General features: G+C 41.9%; 1 protein-coding gene across 2 annotated transcripts in view; it reads left to right on the top strand.

Annotated features, from left to right (window-relative positions):
- Positions 1–5,048: 5,048 nt before the first annotated feature.
- Positions 5,049–18,640, top strand: part of Fam3c (FAM3 metabolism regulating signaling molecule C) — a 47,324-nt gene continuing 33,732 nt past the window's right edge. The window contains exon 1 of one of the 2 annotated variants that reach the window (XM_031381262.1): positions 5,049–5,251. The gene's annotated coding sequence lies outside the window, so the exon portion shown is untranslated. The remainder of the gene's footprint in view (positions 5,252–18,640) is intronic. The other variant, XM_031381261.1, reaches the window with a different exon arrangement.

The following is an 18,640-nucleotide window of genomic DNA, read 5'->3' as shown; positions in this document are numbered from 1 at the left end:
CAGCCCCTGACAAATATACATTTTAAGATACCTTATAGACTATGAATAATATTCTACATTTAAAAGTCTCTGTTTTTCTGTGTATTTGCATTTGTGTTTGCCTGTATCTCAGAGTGTGCACATATGTATATATGTATCTCTCTTTGTGTGTATAATCTGCTCCATGACTTCTCCATATTTTTTTTTCTTCTTCTTCTTCTTTTTTTTTTTTTTTTTTTTCAAGACAGGGTTTCTCTGTATAATCCTGGCTGTCCTGGAACTCACTCTGTAGTCCAGGCTGGTCTCGAACTCATGAATCCACCTCTGCCTCCTAAGGGCTGGGATTAAAGGCATGCACCACCACTACTTGGCTTTGCATATTTTTTCATTACACACTTAACATTATCATATAAACTTTTTAAAAACAATTTATTTATTATATATAAGTACACTGTAGCTGTCATCAGACACACTAGAAGAGGGCATCTGATCTCATTACAGATGGTTGTGAGCCACCATGTGGTTGCTGGGATTTGAACGCAGGACCTGTGGAAGAGCAGTCAGCATTCTTTACCACTGAGTTATCTCTCCAGCCCCATATAAACCTTTTATAAAGCATGGTTGTAAAACCATGACATTAAATGAGAAAATTCCCTAGGAGGCAATATTTTACAAATTATGTTTACAGAATTTCAAAGTATCCTTTTGGGGATCTATTAATAATCTTAATAATCTTTTGTAATATTCATTTGCAAATACTTTCAAATGCAGGGAATTTACTTTGTAGTCATTATTTGAATAAGTTTTCAGATGTAGGTCACCATTATACACTGGATCACCTAATTTAATTTATAATGTGGACACAGATGCTGTTTTCACACACTGAAAGACAGCTTAGAAGTAGAATGGAAATGATATCATTATATCATTTAAATAGCCAAAGTTTTATAGTATTTAGAATTTTCTTTTATGTTAATAAAAATGATAATAGATTGAAAACTTAAGTATGCTTTTTATGTAAAGGTAAATCATATATTTATATTATATTATATATAAATTATATATGTAATATTATACATATATATATATATATATATACCATAGAAAATTAAACCACTTAGTTTGTGGGCTGTATTGGATGTATACCAAAATATAGTGCTGTGAAACCTGCCAACATTCTAAATTCTTTATAATTATTCTGTTCTTATGAACAAAGACAAAGCTAGAAATTCTGAATGTACCTTGTTATAAAAGTTCTAAATCATAGTTCTAAACTCCACCTGTGTTTTATATTTTACCCAGTATATATGGCTACTTTTACTCTATATTTCTCACTAAATGGTCATGTCTCACTTTTTTTCAAGCAAGATGAGTTTCTGGCTACCCCTCACAGTTTGAGCTTATAATTCAATGGTATATGTATATGTATATGTATATGTATATGTATAAAATTTTAGAGTAATCATACTCCTTGCATTGGCCAGGTTCTACTCCTTATAAAACCTATGGTTATGTACATTATTGACTACTAGCTTAACAAACTTCCTCAGAACTTAACAAAACAAATTTGTGTTATGTTGTGGGTTGTTTCATCTGGGTAGGTCTATTGGCATGGTTTAGAGTTACTTAGGGATTCATTAAGCTATGCTAGCTCTCTGTCAATGGATACATTTCCTGAGGTTATCAACACAAAGTAGGCGTGATCTATTTCAGCTCAGCATGTTGTAGGGTTGTGGCCATGTTGGTTAGATTGATGCTTTTTGTGCCTGTGGCAAGGCAAGGACCTCATAGCAGGAGCTGGCCAGTAGGGCGATTTTAACTATAAAAATGTTTACATTGAATTATAAACTCAAATACCATGCAGGAAGCTACTCATGTCACAGTGACAGAGAAGCAAGAGAGAGAGGAAGTGGTTGAGTTTCCAATGACCCTTAGTAATTAATCTAACTTCCTCATGGAGTCCTTACTTCTTACAGGCCCAACATCCTCCAGCAATACCATAGGCTGTCAACCCAGAATTTATCACGTGGTTTCAGGGACACTAACCCAAACCATAAAAGGTTGGAATGCACAATGCAGCCCACCTACACTAGTGCCTTGCTGTGGGCTACTGGGATGACTTGGAGATACTTACCTCCTCTCCCACATGGTACTCTCTCATCGTTCAATATCCAGGTCTGAGTTATTTAACATGGTGACTGGAATCATTGGTGTCCATGTTTATATATGATCTGTTCTTCTAAGTACAGAAGAATGATTCCAAGTGGACAATTTCTGTTAACTAATATCCTGAAGCTTTTAAATAATTTTTATGTTTAACATAATGTGATGGACTCATTATAATTACAGATTGTAGTTTTATCTCAAACCCTACATGTATTGAAAAGAGGATGAATCTCCTTCTTTCTTTCTTTTTCTTCTTCTTCTTCTTCTTCTTCTTCTTCTTCTTCTTCTTCTTCTTCTTCTTCTTCTTCTTCTTCTTCTTCTTCTTCTTCTTCTTCTCCTTCTCCTCCTCCTCCTCCTCCTCCCTCTCCCTCTCCCTCTCCCTCTCCTTTTCCTTCTTCTTCTTCCTCTTCCTCTTCCTCTTCTTCTTTTTCTTCCTCTTTCCTCCCCCTCTTCTTCTTTTTCTTCCTCTTTCCTCCTCCTCTTCCTTCTCCTTTTCTGTTCTTTGGGACAGAGTCTCTCTATGTAGTCCTGGCTGTCATAGAACTCATTATGTAAATCAGGTTGGCCTTGAATTCACAGAAATCCATCTCTCTCTGCCTCTCAGGTGCTGGGATTAAAGGTATATGCCACTAGACCTGAACAATAAATATTTCTTTTTAAGCAAGCAAAGGAGAGGGCTACGAAGTTACTCATATGGGGTGCAGTTTGGCTCTGTGAGGTCCTAGCACTTTGACTCTGGGTATAGCTTCCTCCTCTGTATTTACAGGATCACATGAATAAGCAGATGTAATGATCTTAGACATGTGTTGGCACATACTAAGTATACAGGCAACATTAGCTTTAGAACATAAATGATCATTGTCTGTCATTATAACACAAAGTAATATCAGGTTGGTTAGTACCTCCCAGAGCTGTAAAGTTCTCTGCATTCTCCTTACCTGTGATCACTAATCCTGAGCACTTCTCCTGCCTACCTACCCTAGACAAATAAAACCCAGGAAGTTAGCCCAACTCTTCCACAAAGCAGGTTAAGTCACAACCATTCTAAAGAAGTGATTCATTGACTTAAAAAAAAACACAACCCATACTGAGTAAGAAATTATATATAGTCTACATTATAACACAATACATACACACAGGCACAGATTCCCACACACAGTGCAGCACATGTTTTAGGAATGGTTTGGTGCTAGTCTATTCAGGGAATCAAAACAAAGCAATGTTGGTTGTAACTCACTTATTAATTTTATCATTGACCGAAGAAAGGATTCTGAGCTTTATCTTATTGTGTGTTAGAAATAGGAAATCGGGGGCTGAAGAGATGGCTCAGCGGGTAAAAGCACCGACTGCTCTTCCAAAGGTCCTGAGTTCAAATCCTAGCAACCACATGGTGGCTCACAACCATCCGTAATAAGATCTGATGCCCTCTTCTGGGGTGTCTGAAGACAGCTACAGTGTACTTACATATAATAAATACATTTAAAAAAAAAGGATGTAAAAAAGAAATAGGAAATCAAACAGACTTTAGGAATAAGCATTGTTTCAGGAGTGGTTTTATCAGAATGTGACAAATATAGTTTCCTTCCTGGTCTGTTAATTTACAGAGGAAAAGCTCATTCCCAAATAGGAACTTATTTTCCCACTCAAGAGATTTCATAAATTCTTTTAGTGGATTATAGGAACTAAAGGGGAGGCATTTGTACATGAAGTGTTATGGCTTTTTAATACTGTAAAAACTAAATGCCCCTCTCCCCCATGGGTTTATATATTTGAATGCTTAATTACCAGTTAGTGAAACTGTTTAAGAAGGATCAGGAGGTGTGGCCTTGTTGGAGGAGGCATGTCACTAGGGTGGGCTTTGAGGTTTCAAAAGTACACTAGACCCAATAATGTCTATTCTGTCTGTTGCCTGTGGATCATGACTTAAAGCTCTCAGCTATTTGCCTGTCTGCTTCCTACCTTGATGACCACAGACTAATCCTCTGAAACTGTAAGAAAGCCCTCAATTAATTTTTTTTTTTTTTTTTTAACAAGAGTTGCCTTGGCCATAGTGTTTCTTCATAGCAACTAAGTAACCAAGGCAAAGGCCTAGACGAGTGTTTGGAATTTAGCTCAGCTGTTTTCTGTTTCTTTTCCTTTCCTGGGGCCTAAGCACATAGTTCTTTTTAGGTTGTGTGTTTTATATTTTGGGGGGAAATTTGAAATTTGATAACATAATTGCTATAATTAAACCCTATTACTTTATTACAATTTAATTTTTGCTACCATAAATTATCCCGCTTTCCAAAGAAAGGAGTTAACAGCTGCTAATTATTCAGATATGGATTTGAAACTAGAAACATTGTATCTTTAGACTGCATAGTAAAATTTGTGTTAATTTTCCAGTCACTCATAAAATCTTGATAAAAGGTAAAGTTCCTAACCGATGAGAAAAACATTCCTCATACCGCCCATAGTTTGAAAGAAGAAATTGATATGCAGCATGCAAGCAGTACTCTTCCCCTTGGATCGATTGATTATTCAGGGTTGCAGAATTCCTTATGACTCCCCTGCCTAGAGGATTTTTATGATCAGTTGTTACCCTAGTTTGCAGGAGTCAAGTGAAGATTCCCTATGGTCCCCTTCTGAATCGACTCTGGAGTAGGACTGGCCATTTCAAATTGCCGCCTGAAAGGTTGGGATTCTGCGTGCGTGTGACTGAAGGGCAAAGGCGCTGACACATTTTTCCCTTCTCCCCGGGTGCCACTCAGCCGCGGACGCGGCAGCTCCCACGTGGCAAGTCCAGACTGAGTCGCAGATGCGACCGACCAGGGACCGTGGCGGCTGGGGCCCTTCCCTCCCGCCACCCCGGCGTCCGCTCGGTCCTCCACCGCTAGGGGGCGTGCGCGGCTCCGCGGCTGCCGGGGCCCATTGGCCGCGGCGGGAAGCGTGGGAGGAGGCCCGGGTAGAGCTGGCTTCCTCCTCGGTGCGGGCGGGCGGGCGGGCGCGAGGCGAAGCCGGAGGAGCCGGAGGAAGCCGAGGCGCGATCGGCGCGCTCGGGAGGCGGCGGCGGCGGTGCGTCCCGTCGGCCTCCGTCAGGACTGACGGCGGCGCGACCGCAGACGGGGTGAGGCTCGGGCAGGCGGCGGGGCTGGGGCGCGGCTGGGCGCGTGGATGCAGGAGCGGACGGAGCACTACACCGGCTGCCTCGCAGCCCGATGCGGGTCTGGCTGCAGCGGGGCCCGGCCGTCCGGAGCATCGCGGCCCGCTCAGCGGCGTCTGCTCACCGGGCGTTGGGTCGCGGCCGCCCCCCGCGCTCGGGCTCGGGCTCGGGCTGCACCTGGAAGCCGGTGTTTGCCCCTCGTGGTCGGAATCCTGCAGGTTGAGCGTTCCCAGAGAAGTGGATGGGATGGACGGGCAGGCTGGATTCGAACTCTGTGCTGGACCGGCTTGCCTCACTCGTAAAGTTTGCGTCTCTGCCCAACTGGAGCTGCTTTCTCCTTTTTGCAAGCGAACACATACATAGGTTGTTCTGTGTCTTTGATGAGCGCTGTTCATTTTTATTTTTATTTTTATTTTTCTGCTGTGTTCACAGCAGTAGTATGCATGATGGTCAGCGCTCGATATACTTAATAATGAGTGACAGATGGACGATTTGAAGCTGTAACTTTGCAGGAAGTCATCAGCTTCAATTTACGTAATTGATTCCTATAATGTAGAACTACTATCTGATAGAACTTTTGCCTTGTTTCTTTATAGGCAGAAATACATGCATACGAAGTCCCTAATTTGCATCTTTACCATCTTAGATAAGAGTTACCCAGTATTTCTTAGCGCATATTTAGTTTTCACAACTCCTCACATGGGTCCTATTTACTACTGCTCAGCTTTTACAGATTAGGATACAAATTTCCTGAGATAGTAAGTAAAGTTGGATGGTAATGGCAGATCCCAGGGCCTGTGCTTTCCTGGAAGAACCAGTATAGTCTTAAATTTCCAAGTCTTTGGAAACACTGTTTCTCATACAGTGCCTTATAGAGCACAGAGAAACCTCCATTAATGAAGAAGTAAAGTTAATGACTTCCCTCATGTCACTAACCAGGAAAGGTGAGTTAGACTCCCTTGCCCTGCGGTCCCACACTATTTCTGGAGTTGCTCATGTGAGAATTTCTCCGGCAGTTTGCTAGATTTTTAGTTTTATGCGCATAATTAGGTTTGTTTCATAGCTTCTTAAAACATGTACTCTACTTATTAAAACAGCCAGCTGATGACTTCCAGCAAGTAACAGCTAGCCGCATCAAACTCAAATCGTCCATCTGTCATCACTCATTACTCAGGTATAAGAGCATCATGCATACTACAGCTGTGAACACAGCAGGAAAAAAAAATAGAAAGAAAATTCTTCTTTGTAGGAAGAAATAATAACATTAAGAAGGGCCAGATATAATAATTCCTCTAGTCAGTGACATTCTGTGACCCTATGGTTGTGGAGACTGGAAGCCACAGAAGGATGGAATTCTGTAGACTAGGGAGGCAGGTGCAAACTCTAACTGGCACATTCTGTTTCGGTCCCTCCCTTGGTAAGACTGTTGAGCATCTTGTGTGGTAGTTGGATTGCTGCACGAGCCTCCTGAGCAGTCAGTTCTGGTGATTTTCATCACAGCTCCTCCAGGCTTGTTAAGGCAGTTCTGTGGGATCAGCTGTGTAAACTAATGGCACCGTGTGTTACCTGCAATTAGTGGGCTTGGAAGGAGTTTTGAAGGGCATTGGATAGGATCAAAATAGGAGCTTGTAAAATTGTTCTAGCTGATACAGTTTTTACCTTAGCAGCTTCTTTCTATCCTGTAGCCCTGGTTGCTGATCCACCTTTCTGTTTGGGCAGGTAGAGCCACTCTGTTCCAGCACTTTTTCTGAGGGGAGCTTTGGCTGCTGAATTCTGCCAACCTTGGTGTACTTCACTTTTTCATTTGACCTAGGTATGAATGAAGTGCAGGGGAATCCTGCAACATGAGATTAAGAAGCTGTAAGTCCGTATCAAGCGTAATGAGAAGAAGTTACAGGAGATGAAGATCCCACCACCCTGGGTGGAAGTTTATGCCCTCCCATCCTTCCTTGTTTTCTTTCTTAAAAAGCAAAAATAAACCAAAACCCCAACAGAGTGTAAGCTGAAATGTGGATACCCTATTTTGATTCTATTTTGGTTAACACTTATTTTTTAATTTTTCTCAAAAAAAATTTATTTTTAATCTTCCATTCTTTTCATATGTAGGGGGTGGGGCCAAGGGCCATGCTGTGGCGCATGTGTGGAGATCAGGGACCATTGTAGGAGTTGGTTTTCTTTCTGGGATTTGAAGTCAGGATGTTAGGCTTGTCAGCACACTTACCTTCTGAGCCCTTTGACATTTTGCTTGATAAGGTTTGTCCATCTGCCCATCTTTCCCCTAATAGGATAGGGTAAGATTAAGGTATTTAAACAGCTATAGAATTCTAAAGGAGCAAGCAAAATAAATGTTATTGTGTAGGTCTCTGCACTGGGTTCCAGAAATCTAATGACCATTTCAGTTTGTCAAGTGGCTGTTGGATTTTTTATACAAAACACTGCTTTGTGGAAGAGAAGATCTATAAGAAAACATGGGGACGGCTTGAGCTAGAGTCTGTTTTAAGCATTGCAAACAGGAGTTCTTTCTTCTTTTCTCTACCATAGTCTCCAGATTTCCTGCCTGTGTCCCTCCCTCTTCCACCTGACAGACCTGGCCCTGGGACTGCCAGCTTCATTTCCATTCAGAAAATAATGAAAATTCCTATCCTAGGAATTGGACTTGGGGATTTGATTTTGTGTTAGATCTGCCTTGGCTTTCATTTTGATTTCCACTCCCCCTCCCAGCCACCTCCCCCTTAACTTTTTCTGTGTGGGTCAGTGCGCTGTAATCCTGAAGCCTCAGCTCTAAGCCTGAGAACATCACCCCGAAGAGCTTGTTACACATGCAGGGTTCTAATGCCCACTCTGAGGAGTCAGACCCTGCAGGTCTGCCGTAGCAGAGACGTTTGCTTGTTAAAAGGCACATTAGTGATTCTGACCTTCCCAGTATGGGTAACACTTTATTGAGGCCTTCAAAGAACTTGATAGGATGTATTTTACTAAAAACCAAAACCAAACAAACAAAAAACCCCCAAAACCAAACATGTTGGGAAGCCTCTGTATTTAGACTGTTAAGTGTGTTTCTTAAAATTAATAATATACCTTTTTAGGTGTCTAAGGTTTTAGGGCTTCTCTTGTAATGTGACCGTGTGTTATTGTGAGGGTTAGGGTGTAATATAAAGAGAACGGTATATTGAACGCTTGGAGATCACTCAGTCTACTTGCCAGAGGATCTCTGGGGCTCCCTGCTTGGTCAGTCTAGCCTAATGAGTAATCTCCAGTTTCAGTGAGAGACCACCTAGGGTGTAACCGAAGAAGACACCAGACAGTGATGTCTGGTTTCATACACACACTCATGCATGCACACCCTCTTATACAACATATGCGCGCGCACACACACACACACACACACACACACACACACAGAGAGAATAATTCTATCAATATTTCTTCAGATGTTCAACCATGTAGACTGTTTGTAAGAGATTATGAAAGATGGCCCTGCCTGACATCTCTTTGTAGTGAAGATTGTACTGGTGGCTGACCTTTAAAGTGTGCCTCAGAAATACCTTCAGGTGTCACGTAGTCTAGCTCGGCTATTCATTTCCACTTATTATGCATTAGTGGCTTAATAGAAAGTCTTGTAGTTGACTGCAATCTTTACTTCATGCAGTGTTTGCAGTTCCATTTGTCCTGTAGCTTTTTATCTGTCCTTTTTAGTTAGTAGCCCACATTTACTTCTGCTTACTGACTTTACACCTGTACACATCACATACCCTCCTGGGTTGAATGGTTTCTAGGTGTGATGGTAATAAGGTTAACAACAGCAATCTCTCAAAAGAGACCTGAGCTCTGGCTATGAGTTCAAAAAATTAAAAGCTTGTGGGACCTTGATGGAGTGTCTGTAGGTTAGAATCCATCTTTCTGTACTACTGAGCAGTCAGCGGAGAATAGCTGAGGATGAGCATCTTTTATAGATGGAAACACTTGCTCGTCTATATTATTAGATTGAAGAATGAACACAAGGCCATTTTGTTTTTAATCCCTTAAGTGTTTTGTTGGGAAACATTGTCAAGTGCATGCGGATCAACTGGCCTATTTCGGTAATTGGCTAGCTCAGGTACCTGGAGAGGAAAGAAAGAACTCTAGGTGTCTCTGTGGTTTCTCCAATCTTCAGAGTTCTGCTAGGAAGCTGTCGACTCAACACTGAGCTGTCTGTTGCAACACTACTTACAGAATGACTAGCAGGCTTCGGCACCCGTTCTTGCATTAAGTCTTTGGGGCAAAGCTGGCCTGGGCTGGACACCTTCCCTAACCTGTGTTGAAGCAGAGACCGTGGGTATTAGAGCTACGTTTGCCAGTGTAGAAGGGAGCTTTATTCGGGCTGCTGTAGATCAGACAACAGGTTTCTGAATTCTTCCTGGTTGCCAGCAAAGAAGAGCAATTTTGAAGTAAGGTAGAAGGACAGTTAATGACAGGCTTCAGAGGACACCCAAGCCTCACTAGTGAGGTCCTCTTTTGCCTCATCTCCTTCCTACATTTCCCTGGGTAACAGTCTGGGGGAACTAAGGAGCACCCTAGACTTGAGTGTTTCCACCTACCCACATGTAGATGTTAATCCTCTTTTAAATCCATTGGCATCTTGTGATGCTGAAGACAAAAGAAGAAAAGTCATAAGATATTGATTCAGATAAAGGAAAAATTCCGAGATGGGGCATGGTGGCACATGCTAGTAATCCCAGCATTCTGGAGAGGGGACACTGAAGTGGCAGGAGCTAGCAGTTGAAATTCTGTGTCAGGCAAACCAACCAAAGCAGCCAGGAGTAGGCCATCTATATGCATACTGTCCAAGACTTTCCAGTAGAACAGTATTCTGAAAGGGTTGTTCTACCGACTCCTTATTTCAAGTTTTCCGTCTGTGGCTTTGTATTCTCCCTTTTGGAAGAACTTTGTGCCACTTTGTGGGAGTGAATTTTTGTTGTTTGTCATTATGCCTAATTTGTTTTTCTTCCTCCAATCAAAATACAAGATTAGTTCATTTCTTTAAAAACTTTTTAATTGTTAGGTAACCATTAAAATTTTTTCTTTTTAATAACTTTCATATTCCTTTTGTAGGGAGTTGTCTTTGTGTTTTGGAAGAGTCTCATGTAGCCTTTCTGTCCTTGAACTCCCTGTCTGGGCAAGGATGGCTTTAGACTCAAATGTCCCTTCCTTTCTACCTTTGAAGTGCTAGGATTTAGAGGTGTGCGCTTGATACTTAATTTTTTAACTAACTCTCTCCCTTTCTTTCTCTCTGTCTCTCTGTCTGTCTCTCTGTCTCCCTTTCTCTCTGTCTCTCTGTCTGCCTGTCTGTCTGTCTCTCTGTCTCTCTCTCTGTCTGTCTCTCTGTCTCTCTGTCTCCTCCCCCCATTCACTTGCTCCCTCTCACTTTGTGTAGATTATATTTTTTTTAAAAAAATCTGTTTCTTCTACTATTCAGTACCAGAGTGTCCTGCCAATAGTAAATCCTTTTTCAAGTTAGTATTTCTAGTAAGCATTTAGTGTTGAAATCTTTAAAATCATTTGATGTTAAAGTCCAGCTATTAAATTGACAATGGCACAGTAATAACAGCTTATGTTGCATGTTGAGTTATTGTTTGATCTTGTTTTGCAGTGTTAGGGAGCCAGCTCCAGGCTTCTGATGAACCACTGAGGTAAAGCCCTGTCCTTGTTCTGCTTTTTCCTGTTTTTCTTTTGGACAGGGTTTGACATAGCCCAGGCTGGCCCTCTACTCATTTTCTAGTGAAGGATAATCTTGAAGTTTTGATCTTCTCATCTGTCTTAGTTACTGTTCTATTGCTGCGTAGAGACACCATGACCAAGACAACTCTTATATCAGAAAGCATTTAATTAGGAGCTTGCTTATAGTTTCAGAGGTCTGGTCTATTTCATCATGGCAGGGAACGTGGTGGCACTGGAGTAGCAGCCAAGACTACATCCTGAACTATCTATTGGCTGAGAAGAAGTCAGCATCTAGCATGGGTTTTTGAAAAGCCTAGTTTCAGGGACACTATCTCCAATGAGGCCTCCTAGTCCTTCTCAAATAGTGTCACTCCCGATCACTAAACATTCAGATACATGAGCGTATGGGGGCCATTCTTATTCAAACCACCATTCCATCACTGCCTCCTAAATGCTGGGATTGCAGGCATGCATCGTGACATCTCAGGGTTTTTTTTTTTTTTATGGTGCTTGGAGATCAAACCCACAGTTTTCGTGTGTGGTAGGTGGCCACTCTACTGAAGGTGCTCATGAGCCCTAGTTCTCATACTGGATTTTTAAATGTTAATATTCCTTTCCAATGGATACAGGCTTTTTATGTGTCTTTTTGTGTGTTTCAAAAATTTGTTTGGCTTGGTAGAGATTCATCTGACTTTCTATGGGTTCCGTCCTCATGCATGTACTTCAAGTGCTTTATTAATTGGTCTGTCTCCCCAGCCTAGGAAATGTGTTTAAGAGCCAGATTGTACAGGTTGGCCAATCATCAGATACACAGTTACCGGCTCTTTTTAAAAGCCTGTTGCAACAGTGATCTCATATCAGCACACACATAAGAAGAGCTCTGTTACCTTGTTTCCACGGCCAGATTTATCATCAGTGAAGCGGAACTTAGTAACTATTGTCTGTCTGTGTCTTTCTGTCTTTAGCTGTGTGGGTTTGGAAACAGTCCAGACTCACTCCTGCCTTTGCTGTGAGCAAGCAGCTCCAGCTATAGGAAGGTAAAGATGTTTCCATTTGAATTGGATTCTTTCTGCTATTCACAGAATACAGGCTTCCTTCCATGGTGGGTACACGCTGGCGAAATGGCTGAGGAAGCACAGAACTTGTGTGTTTGGTCAATACTCTTTCCATAGAAGCCAAATAACTCAGCAGAAATGTTCAACTGCTACAATGCCATTAGGCAAGTTTTTTAGTCTTTATTTTATTTTTTCTAATTATACAAATTACTCCTCCTTGAGGCTCAGCTAACCATATTTGTAAGCCCGTGTAGTCTTTAAGGCAGAATCATGGAATAGAATTTGAATTTGTGAAACATGAAGATGGTATGAAAACCAGATTTTGTTGACCATATAAATAAAACTGTATTAAGACGAAGTTGAGCCAGACCTGTTGGTGCACTTGGGAGACACTTGGAAGGCAGAGCTAGTCAGATCTCTTGAATTCCAGGCTAGCCTGGTCTACTTAGTGAGTTTCAGGCTAGCCAGGGCTACATCGTAAGACCCTATCTCAACAAGAAGAACAACAAAATCTAAAAGCTGCCATGTAATTACACCCTCCATCTTTGTTCCACCCAGCTGTGGGTGTACAGCTAGGGTAGGGATTGTGGGACCTGATGCCAGAGCACCGTTTATTTATTTATTTATTTATTTATTTATTTATTTATTTATTTATTAAAGATTTATTTTATTTACATGACTGTAGCTGTCTTCAGACACACCAGAAGAAGGCATTGGATCCCATTACAGATGGTTGTGGGCCACCATGTGGTTGCTGGGAATTGAACTCAGGACCTCTGGAAGAGCAGTCAGTGTTCTTAACTGCTGAGCTATCTCTCCAGACCCAGAGCGCCTTTCATACAGAAAATTTCTGGGCTTTTGCCTGGTAGTAGTCACACGAATAGAGCTGTATGGTATTGCAACTCTTTTTTTTTTTTTTTTGGAGACATGATTTACCTATTTAGCTTTAGCTGTTCTAGCTGTCCTGGAACTCACTATATAGACTAGGCTGGATCTGCCTTCCCAGTGCTGGGCCTAAACGTGTGCACCACCGTACCTGCTGTTTGAATTTTGTTTGTTTGTTTATTTATTTGTTTGTTTTTGAGACAGGGTTTCTCTGTGTAGCCCTGGATGTCCTGGAACTCACTCTCTAGACCAGGCTGGCCTTGAACTCAGAAATCCGCCTGCCTCTGCCTCCAAATTGCTGGGATTAAAGGCGTGCACCACCACTGCCCAGCTTGAATCTTGTTTTTTAACAGTGTACTTTTGTTTTGTAGATTTAGCAGAGTAGCTTACCCTAGTGACTCTAAATGTAACTTCTTTTGCTCTAAGTATCAACCCATTTTCCTCTTGGACATTAAATGCTCAGAGGATGAAAATTTATATCACCTTCTAATCTTGACAGTGCCTTAATCAGTCCAAGTTCGCTTGAAAAAATAAATGATGTATAGGTGATAGATTTATGCATATGCATATGTATGTGTGTGTTTATGTGTGTATGTATACAGATAGATAGATAAAGGTTCTATGTAATAAGCTATATACATGTCTGTAGTCGTGTGATTTATTATATATGTATTGCAATTTATTGGGGAAAAGATGGGCTCACACAGTTCCAGAGGCTGAGAAATCCAGACTTTGCAGTTGGCAAGTTGCCATTCAGCAGACCTGATGGTACAGTGTGCCTTTGCAGCCTCGCACTTTCCCAGCCTAAAGATAGGCAGAGAGCAGAGTCTCCCTACTAGAGAAGCCAGTGTTTCCTCCTTTGACACCAGGATAAGTGCAAATCCTGTATCCTCCAAGGGGGATGGGAATTCCCGTCAAGCAGAACACAAAGGACCTTTGCAGCAGATTCCAGGTGGGTGTCCTCTGATCTATATGGAGACAGTGTCAGTGGGTTGAGGGCTCAGTCTCTAGACTGCCTCTCCCTATTTAGATGCCAATTACACATCCAGGCTGCTTTTTTACATATGTGTCTGCTGGACCAGGGCCAGCTATGAACTGGGGGGCCCCACAACTGCTTCCTGAGGCTCAAGTAATTTGAGTGGCTTATACTCACCATTCACTGCTTTCAGGCTATTAGAAATGACACTGGTGAGCAGATGCAGAAGTTGTCTTACTAGAAGGGGAACAGAGTTTCCCTGCCCTCTCTAGGTGTACCCCTCCTTCTACCCCGCGGAAGCCTTCCGGGCTTTGGGCTCTATTCTGTGGGGTTTTGTGAGACTTCATTCCATAGGCATGACTGAAGCACAGGCAGCTGTGTTGAAATGTGGTTGGACAGAAAGGAAATGAACTAATGCTAGCAGGCTGAATGGGGAACCCCAGCAATTCATCTTGCCTCTTCAGCAGGCCTCAGGACAGAGGAGAGCCTTCTGACCCATCAGACAAAGCTGCACCGAAGGTTATTTGTGGCTAGCATCAACACAGAAAGTTAGGTTAGGTTTCTGTCTCTTGCAAGGGGAAAGAGAAATTGGAGTCTAGAAGAACAGAGAATTAGATAATTCTTACATCCTGCCTTGTGGGTAGGAGTTTAGGGCCAGGATCTATGGATGGTAACTCCTGTGTCTGAGGAGATACATATGGGCACACTGTACTTGGAGACCCCCTGGAGGAAGGCACTTCACTTCGCCTTCCTCAGTCTAGATTCAGATGCTGATCATCTGGGAAGGTCCTTTCCTGCACCTCAAGAATGGCGTTGACTTGTAGGCAGCATGTGGGCCTATCAGGTGGCTCGTGGAATTCACCTTCACAGACTGGGCTTAACTATAGTCTACGGCTATTGTTTTGTAGTGTAGTTTGGCCTGTTTTTTTTTAAGATTTATGCATATGAGTACACACTGTAGCTGTACAGATAGTTGTAAGCCTTCATCTGGTTGTTGGTTGTTAGGAATTGACAGTTTTTTTTTTTTTTTTAGGACTTCTGCTCGCTCTGGTTGACCTCACTCGCTCAGGGCCAAAGATGTATTTATTATTATAAATAAGTATACTATAGCTGTCTCAGACCCACCAGAAGAGGGCATCAGATCTCATTACCGGTGGTTGTGAGCCACCACGTGGTTGCTGGGATTTGAACTCAGGACTTTGGGAAGAACAGTTGGTGCTCTTACCCGCTGAGCCATCTCACCAGCTGTTTTTATGTAGTCTTTCGAAAAGCTCTAGCTCCCTTCCTGCTGAAAAGGTAGCTTGCGAATGGGGGAAGGGAGGGTTAAGAGCACTTGTTCTTATGGAGGAACTAGGTTCAAATTCAGTCTTCGGTTACTTCAGTTCCAGGGGATCTGATACCTTCTTCTGAACTCGGTGGGCCATGCACAAACTGGTGAGACACACCTATAGAGCACTCATACGCTTAAAATAAAAATAAAGCCCCAGTCCACTTGACTATTGGAATCATCTGAATTTAATTGGTTTAGCTAAGATTGTTAGTTGGCCAGCACTGAATAAAAGTTGGATTAAAGTGAATGGTGGTTCTCTATTTTGTGAATATGAGACATAATATTTTCGTGTGTCTGGATTAATTTTGTTTTTAGTATTATGCTATGCTTATTTTCTTTCATCATATTTGTCTTGAGGTGGTAGTAGGATTTCTAACACTCAAACGTAAGTCAGTTTGACAAACTGTCAAATCTCTGGAGTGGCTAGTTTCCCGAAGAGATTAGCAATTCCCAGAGCAATTTGCAAAAGCCAAATTGATTGACGTGGTATTTTGTCAACAAGGTCTTGAGTAGATCAGTGTGCAGCAGGAGAAATGGACCTGGGTTTGTGAGTGTCCTTCCTGCTTCTCTCGGGAACCTCCTTGTCCTGGCCTGTAAGGCCCTCACTATACCTAGGACAGCTAGACTAGCCTGACCGGACCGTAATTGTTTTTGTGGCTTGTTTCTTTGTTTCTTTGGAACTGTGTTGTAATGAAGGAATGGGGAATGTGGTTGGACCTGTGCTTTTGTTACTGTTGGTCTTTATCTAAATGACTTCTAGACAGGTCCTCCTTATAAAACAGCCCAATTTTGAGTTAAATCTGAGAAAATTGTATTAAATTGGACCGATCTAGGTAGTTGAGCTAAAAGAACTGTTTAAATGAAAACATCCAGGAAACTGGGCTTGGTTCCCAGTGGTCCTACCTTAAGACTCTCTTTACTCTCAGACCCTGAGTGTGTTCATTGTCCCTTCACACCAGGGGCAGTGTGGCCTTCCCTGCTTGTATTTTCCTGTGACATTTGCTCCTCTCATTTAGCATTCTTATCTATCTAAAATGCTGAAAATTGTTTTGGACTATCCCTTCACTTTTGGAGTAGCGCATTCCTTAAAGTATCCTGTCTTGAATATTTTGATATTTACGTTTTTTGGGTTTTTTTTTTTTTGTTTGTTTTGTTTTGTTTTGAGTGACAGTGTTTCTCTGCATAGCCTTGGCTATTCTGGAACTTGCTTTGTAGACCCCAGGCTGGCCTCAGACTCAGAGATCTGCCTGCCTCCACTTCCTAAATGCTGGAGAATATTTGCATTTTTTAATCTATTCTAAGACTACTCTCTTTATTACTAATATCCTGTTGTTGGAAAGTAGTTCAGTTTTCATATTTCCATCTTTCACTGCCGATACAGAACATTTATGCACTTTGACTTAGCTGAAGTCTTTTGATTGATTCCTTTACTGTTGTGTTTATTGTCTCTGGACCTGTCTCTTCTTGGTTACCTGAAGTTGTCAGGAGCTGTTTCTTCCATCACCTCAGACTGTTGTGTCTTCAAATGCTCTTTAAGCAGCCAGCCATGGTTTTGAATTAGCGCATCATAAATGTTCCCCGTATTTTGTTCTTAAATCCATTTCAGTACTCCCGTTATTCGGATTTATACTTTTGCATCATTAAAGATGCAAAAAAAAGTTAATTAAGGAAATTAATTAAACATGTGTTAATGACCGAGGCATTTTGATGAGATTTTATTTTAAGGATTTCATTTATTTATTTTATATATATGATGAATACACTGTAGCTGTCTTCAGACACACCGGAAGAGGGTAGCGGATCTCGTTATAGATGGGTGTGAGCCACCATGTGGTTGCTGGGAATTGAACTCAGGTACCTCTAGAAGAGCAGTCAGTGCTCTTAACTGCTGAGCCATCTCTCCAGACCTTGATGAGCTTTTAATAGAGAAATTTTTCTAAATGTTAATTCCCTCAGTTATTTTTTTTTTAAGATTTATTTATATGAGTAAGTCCATTGTAGCTGTCATCAGGCACTCCAGAAGAGGGCATCAGATCTCCTTACAGATGGTCGTGAGCCACCATGTGGTTGCTGGGAATTGAACCTAGGACCTCTGGAAGAGCTGTCTTAACTACAGAGCCATCTCTCCAGCCCTCCCTAAGATATTTTAATGAAAAACAATTGTATTCACAAAACAGTTGCTTACGGAGTGGTGAGTTGAGAGGCGGAATTGCTGGGAAGAGCAAGCCTGAGGCTGGCGACTAATTATGCAGGTGTGGTCTCCCCTGGCAATGGGAGCTGAAATAGAACATCCTGTGTCTGGTACCCAGCTGCTTATCACATCTTCAAAGACGTTTTCCTAGGCCACACTCAGATAGGAGTGAAATTATTTGGTATACGGGAGGGGAGGAAAGGCCGCATGTGTTGTGAACACAGAGTTCAGTTTTACTGGAAACCGAAAGGGGATTTATGACTGGGCCGGTTGGAGTTTTCTTTTGAGGGCTGATTCCCCCCCCCCCCCCCCCCCCCCCCCCCCCCCCCACACACACCTCCCTTATGTGAAGCCTTGTGACTACTTCAGTATCTCTTCTTTCCTTTTAGAATTCTGGCTGATGCCTAAGGACTTTAACTAGATAGTATTGACTTTGGCTTTTGTATAGATGTTGTTCACAAAGTTAACAAAGGGGAAAAAAAGCCCCTGGTGAACAGCTCAGTTAAAGTGTTGATATTCTTTGCTTCAGGTTAGCTTTTGCAGAGGAGTGGGAACCAGCTGAAGACCTGGGGGTTGGGAGCCATGCAGGCTGGCTTTCCACCCTTTTCCTTTTTCCAGTGAGCAGGAAAACTGGATATTCTTTTCAGTGCCCTTCAGGGAAAGGTCGTTTTGGGAGAAGAGGGACTATCTGTGCATTATTAAATCAGTGTGTGTGTGTGTGTGTTTGTGTGTGTGTGTGTGTGTGTGTGTGTATACATGCCTGCTTGTGAACCTGTGTGCCACAGTGTGTGTGTGCAAGAGAGATCAGAGAAATAAGAACTCTGTTCCTTTACAAAATGTTGACTGAAGTAGTTGTCTGGCTGAATGTGGGTGTGGCTTTGGCATAAAAATCTTATTTTCGGTTCCATTTTAAATAAAAGTTTCATGTATTTTCAATTTGGTAAGAAGGAAAAGCACACAGACATGGCTTTTCTTTCTTTCTTTTTTTTTCCTAGCCAGTTGGTAAAATAATATGGAAGAATAGTTTCTATCCAGAGTTTTCTCTGTGAGTGCTTACAACAGTGATATCCAAGTTCCGTTATAAAAAATGACGTACATAATTTGTTAACCTCACCAGTGAGAGTAAGACCACTACCATAATTGTGAGCCAAACCTGAAGCAAGCTTTAATGAGGAGGATGGACTGTGGCTAGGTCCAGGCCTGGGTTCCCAGAAAATGG

The sequence above is a fragment of the Mastomys coucha genome, unplaced genomic scaffold, assembly GCF_008632895.1.
Source record: "Mastomys coucha isolate ucsf_1 unplaced genomic scaffold, UCSF_Mcou_1 pScaffold20, whole genome shotgun sequence".
NCBI classification, from domain to species: Eukaryota; Metazoa; Chordata; class Mammalia; order Rodentia; family Muridae; genus Mastomys; species Mastomys coucha.
This window is presented reverse-complemented; position numbering and strand designations above follow the sequence as displayed.